This window comes from Euleptes europaea, chromosome 18 (assembly GCF_029931775.1).
Source record: "Euleptes europaea isolate rEulEur1 chromosome 18, rEulEur1.hap1, whole genome shotgun sequence".
Lineage (NCBI taxonomy): Eukaryota > Metazoa > Chordata > Lepidosauria > Squamata > Sphaerodactylidae > Euleptes > Euleptes europaea.
Window position 1 is genome coordinate 17,401,951 of NC_079329.1, and position 6,617 is coordinate 17,408,567.

Here is a 6,617-nt window from a genome sequence, read left to right on the forward strand (position 1 = left end):
CATCTACCCATTTGAATAGCTTCAGTTGAATGGATGGCCTTCCTCAAATGGGAATGAAAACAAGAAAGAGATGCCAGGTCACCATTGGTGGAAGATTTTGGGGGCAGAGCCTGAGGAGGGTGAGGTTTGGATAGGGGAGAAACTTCAATGCCATAGAGTCTAATTGCCAAAGTGGACATTTTACCTGGAGGCGGGCAACCCCAGGTCAGAATCAGGGAAGAAATAACAGTTAACTCCTTCAACCGTTCCAGATCCCAAGGCGGTCAGACTGGTGAACGGTTCAAACCGGTGCTCTGGGAGAGTTGAGGTGTTCCACAATGAACAGTGGGGGACAGTTTGTGATGACGACTGGGATATCAACAGTGCCCAAGTTGTGTGCAAAGAGCTCGGCTGCGGGAGAGCCCTCTCAGCCCCATGTAGAGCCCGTTTTGGAGAAGGAGATGATCCCGTCTGGCTGGATGCTCTGGAATGCAAAGGAACCGAATCTTCCCTCAAGGACTGCCACCTAAAAGGCTGGGGGAAACAGACTTGCGACCACGAAGAAGATGCCGGTGTGGTGTGCTCAGGTAATGGGCGGGCAGGTACTCGAGGGTGCTAAACTGTGGTCCTGGAAGCAGACAACAATGTTCTCAGTTTTCTTACAAGTTCACCAGTCTTCTTTCAGTAGCATCGTCATTAAAAGTAACGATGGTGTTTAGACATGTTTAGTTAACAGAATTCTTTCAGTACCCAGGATTTAGCCACAATAATTACATTGAAAACGAACCGCTCTTTCAGTAATATGCATCTTTTTCTCTCCAGGAAAAATACAGCAGAGGGAGGAGCAGAAAGCTGTTCTGCTGTGAATGGCCTGGTATTTTAGCCAAGAGTGGAGCAATCATTTCATCTCTGATTCCTTTACAATAACTACAAAATAACAACTAGGGGCTGGCATCTTTCATCCTCATGTGTGGTGTAATGGTTAAGAGCGGTGGACTCTGATCTGGAGAACCGGGTTTGATTCCTCACTCCTCCACGTGAGCGGTGGATGCTAATTGGGTGAACTGTGTTTGTTTCCCCACTCCTTCGCATGAGCGGTGGAGGCTAATCTGGTGGACTGGGTTTGTTTCCCCACTCCTACACACCAAGCCAGCTGGGTGGCCTTAGGCTAGTCCCACTCTCTCAGCCCCACCTACCTCACAGGGTGTCTGTTGTGGGGATGGGAAGGGAAGGTGATTGTAAGCTGGTTTGAGTCTTCCTTAAGTGGTAGAGAAAGTCAGCATATAAAAACCAACTCTTCTTCTTCTCACTTCTGAGGAGCACCTCCTCTGCTACAACATGTGCACGTAAAGGAGAGAGGGAGTAGTGTATACTTTGGTAATTCCTTTTACTTACAGATGTCCAGTGGATGAAATGGTAAGAGAGAATGTGTCCTTTCCCTCATAATGTTACAAGCAGTGTTTGGAGAGACTTCACAGTCCTCCGATTTTGATCTCTGGGAAGGTTCGACCCATCTTCCTGAAGGAAGTGTTTCCTCTCCGAACAATGCCATGCAAGCAATGCGCTTTCTGGGGATGGCTCAGGGACGATTCTCTGAGCCTGGATCCTTCCCAGGCAGATGATCTACTTGTGAAATAAGGAGCCCGACCTGTTGTGTTTTGGTCACTGTTCTCAAATAATTACCCTTTGTACAATGCAGAGATCAAAAGACGAATGTTCTAGAAACAGATGAAATGCGTTAATGGTCCTTCTGTTGCCTTATTAAAGAGAAACACTTGATACACACATGCTCAGCCTCATTAGGTACAAGAACAGAGGCACGCAAAACTCTTGCCAATAACTCATTTCCTTGATATTCTGTGTTCTGCAATGTTTTCTTTTCCTTCAGTACTCAGATTGGTGAATGGATCGAGTCACTGCTCTGGGAGAGTGGAGATATTCCACAATCATCAATGGGGGACCATACACGATGACCACTGGGGCATGAAAGAAGCCGAAGTTGTCTGCAGAGAAGTAGGCTGTGGTGCTGCTTTGAAAGCCCATACGAAAGCCTGGTTTGGTCAGGGATCGGGGCCCATCTGGAAGGTTGACATCAAGTGTACCGGAACAGAAACTTCTCTCAATCAATGCGCATTGGGCCTTTGGGGTCCGGATGACTCTCACCATGGAGAAGATGTTGGTGTGGTGTGTGCAGGTAATCCATACTTTGTGCTTCATTTGCAGAAAAGAAATGTGTGTCTCTCTCCTTTCCTTCTTTCAAGCTCCCTTGACCCAAAGGTCTTGAACAGTAAATGGGGAGTCTTTATTTCTTTAAGGAAAATGTGGTAGAGAGATACTTCCCTTCTTAAGTGCATATCAAATGGTTAAACGTAGAATTCTGGACATTGAATTACAAACCCTTGATAGCCTTGCCCAAAAAAATTGCTCCCCTTTGAGTTTTGAAATCCCCCTAACTACCGGTCGACTGGCTCCTTATTTGCCTGCCCTACATGCCCCGCAAATGCGTTGAGTATTTGCACTTGCTAGGTGCAATGCTCTCCCTTCAGCTGTTACTTTTGGACGATATAACCAAACCAGACATTCGGCGACACTATGTCCCTGCAACTCAAATTCAATTGAGTCGGTTTCCCATATCCTTCTTTATTGTCCTCAGTTTGATGTTATTCGTCACAATCTACTCGATCCTATTTTAACTAATATGTCAGGACACTCAGAGGCCCTGAAAGTTTATTGTCTTTACAATGACTTGTCAACCAACATAACTGAAAAAGTAGCTGTTTTTTTAAGTTCAGTAATCAAAAACAGGCCCTGACCTGGATGGCCCAGGCTAGCCTGATCTCGTCAGATCTCAGAAGCTAAGCAGGGTCAGCCCTGGTTACTATTTGGATGGGAGACCACCAAGGAATACCAGAGTTGCTGTGCAGAGGAAGGCACTGGCAAACCACCTCTGTTAGTCTCTTGCCTTGAAAACCCCAAAAGGGGTCGCCATAAGTCGGCTGCGACTTGAACGCACTTTATACACACAATCAAAAACAGACTGGATAAGGTTAATGATTGATTTTGTCCAATATTCCTTGTTTTCCTATAGCTATTCATCATTTGTATGGATCACTCATTGTATTGTATGCCAATAAAGGTCTTGAATTGAATTGAATAGAGAGAAACCCTCAGGTTCCTCAAACTGGGTAGAGCATACTCTCCTAACATGCATTACAGAGCTAAGGTAATCCAATTTTTAATATAGTTCTTGAGAAGTGTGTCTCTCTAGAAACAATCAAATGTCATCTAAAAGCCCTTCCTCAAATCTCTGAGATGCAGGATCCTTTCCTCTTAGTCAGTAATCAGGGAAAGATTAATGCCCAGGTCCAGGATACCTATAGGAGAGATGCCATATTCCAGTTTCTCAAATCCTGACAGACTGATTTGTATATTATACACGTTGACTGTTAATTCTACGAATGAATAACATGATTGCATTTTAGCCACTTTTTAACCTCCAAAGGTTGACTCAATCCACAGGGACTAGGACTTCCTTTTAAAAATAAAAACTGTGAATGTGCACAAGCTAGCAACCCAAACAGACGCCAGGTGGCATGCTTGGAATCTGCTCAACTGATCTAGTTTTAGTGTTCCAGTCAACACATAGACAGCAGGTTAGGCTGGAGTTTTGTAGGCTTTATATCTGGACTAGTTTCAGAAAGATAATTTCTCAGCTGGACAATATGCCTTAAACTCCATGAAGTAGAATTCAGGACTTCTCTAAATTCCACAAGCTACCCTGCCAGGTCATAGACCCCACTATAAAGGAAAGGAAGTAAAGAACTAAATTGCATTTAAAAAATAATAAGAATAATGTCCCGGAAACTCAGAATATTAACATGTGGGTGTTGCAGAATGCTAATTTGCATATGGTAACAAAAAGTTTGAAGACATATGCACAAGGATATCAATCTTTGGCTTCTTCTCTCTCCTTCTTTGAAGTGGAACCCTTCATGACTTTGCCTTCCATCTTCATCTTCCTTGAGCTTTCCAGAACAGTATTAAAGACAGTTATGATGCCCAAGAAGACCTGAGCTTGCTAGATCAGAAGAAAGTGTTTGGTTACACAACAGCAAATGGGGGCCATGTAGATTAGCCTTTGTATGGAAAAACAGCCAAGGAATGTGGATAATTTGATAGTGTTTGTCTTTTTCTAAGAAATCTCAGAAATCAGATTAGTGAATGGCCTCAGTCGCTGCTCCGGAAGAATCGAGGTATACCACGAGACGCTTTGGGGAACTGTATGTGACGACGGTTGGGACCTTAAAGATGCTGAAGTTGTGTGTCGTTCTCTCGGGTGTGGAACTGTTCTGTCAGCCCCAACCGACTCTCATTTTGGAGAGGGATCTGGTCCCATATGGCTAGATGATGTTAACTGCACAGGGAAAGAGAATGCCATCAGTGAATGCCCGCCAAGACGATGGGGGACGCAGGACTGTTCCCACAGCGAAGATGCCGGTGTAGTATGCAGAGGTAAGATGTGTTCGTGTCGATCCAAAACTTGATTCCTTTTATTCTGCTATTGTTGATTTATGCCATAGAATCATAAAAGGACAAGTAGTCACAAAGCCGTATAGTCCAACCATGTCATGAGAGGTTGGATTTATTCACTCGAGGCTCTGCCTCTGCTTGTTCAGCTTGCCAACTTGCGGCACTTGCCATATTTCATGGTAGTTTGAAGGCTGAATGAGCAGTTTTGCCTACTGCTAAAAGTAGAGTAGCCAACCTCCAGGTACTACTAACACACACACACACACACAAAGCACACTAGACTGACAAATCCCATTATATTAACAACTGTACTTAAAAGAAATAAAGGTTACAATTCATACATATTCTAACCTCTATAAGGTGCCCACTGGTGACGGGCAAACCCCCGGTATTGTGCTCCTCTGCCCGCCAACCAGCTGAGGATCGGTGGGCAATTGCGCACGCGCGCCACCACACACTTCTGATTTACAGCCGGAAGTGCTGCGTCACGAGGAGCCTTAGAACACTCAAACTCTTGGTTTGAGTGGTAAAAGGCTGCAGCGGCCCTTTAGCACTCAAACCAAGAGTTTGAGTTGTCTAAGGCTCCTTGTGAAGCAGCACTTCCAGTTGTAAAGTGTGCGTGGGTGCATCTGTACATCGGCGCGCGTGCGCGCACGTGAGAGAGAGGTCTTCTTGGAAATCTCCTGCTGAAGGTAAGGGGGGACCTGGCAACCCTACCTATAACCTATTCATCTACTCCTATATGCATATAATATCACTATCAAAGCCACTGCACAATATAATCAAAACATTCCTGGGTTTACAAATTGGTTCTCTCTTAAGAGTAACGTGTATTCAACTCAGTTCCCTCTTAAGAGTATAATAATTTCCAAGTCCCAGTCCAGCGTGATGTTAATCCATTCCTTGGCTTCAAGTTCTCCAAGCAAAACTGCAGGCATCCACAGCTCCCAGTAACGCGGTGTGTCTGCAGTTCCAAACTGCCTTGCCAACACACGCAGCTCCTGACTAAGCCGCGTGTAAACAAATTCCAACGCCGTGCAATTCAATCACTTTGTGTAGAACCTTCAGGTACTTGCAATGGCTTGATTATTGCTCTGGTCACATTCACAAATCATCACCAGCCCGACAGGAATGGGGTTACTGCATGATGTATTCCCAGCAATGTATTAAGAGTTTGAAAATGTTATAAAAAACATCGCTTTAAAAGGGTTTTTGGATGCCACGGCTAACAAATGGTTGGAAGACGTCTTCACAGCCAAAGGGGCCAAGCAAAGTGAGAACAGTATTTTTTATAACAGTTTCAAACTCTTAATACATCGCTGGGAATGTGGTAACACCCCCGATAATTAAACCTTCATAAACCGGCACCTCATCATTCTCGGTTCTTTGGCCATTGGATCTATGGCATTGAAGTCCCTCCCCTCCCCAAACCCCACCCTCCTCAGGATCCACCCCAAAAACCTCCCACCAGTGGCAAAGAGGGACCTGGCAATCCTAGCTAAAAGGGTTGTGGCAGTACCTGAGGAAACAACAGCCAAAGCCATCACCTGTTGTGACCTGTAGGCAAAATTAGATTTATAACAAAGATCACATCCCGTGTTTCTCCCCAATGGGGTCGCAAAGCGACTAGGGGTGTTGAAAAAATTTTTTTTGGTATAGTTCGGATTCGGCCGAATTCGGCCCATCTGGGTTCGGGATATGCCGAAGTCCAAACTCCCCTGCTTCGGGTCCGTGCAATTCGGCGCAAATTCAAAGTTCGGGAAAAAAATTAAGCCGAATAAAGCCATTAAAAACACAACCGCGCCTTTCCGTGGCTCCAGGGGGGGCATTTTTGGGGGTAGAGGTCCCAAAATTTCAGCGGAGCTTCAAAGGACCCTTCTTGCAAGACCCCCCAAGTTTTGTAAAGATTGGGTCAGGGGTGGCTGAGATATGGGCCCCGAAATGGGTCCCCCACCCTTAATGTGCATCTCTGAGCAGAGCTTGCCGCCCACGCACTAAGCTCCCAGCCCCGACAAACAGCTGAGAGCAAGGGCGGTGCAGGTGCTAAGAAGTTTGCAAAGCAACACAACTGCAAAGCAACACTGCAAAGCAACACAACTGCAAAGCAA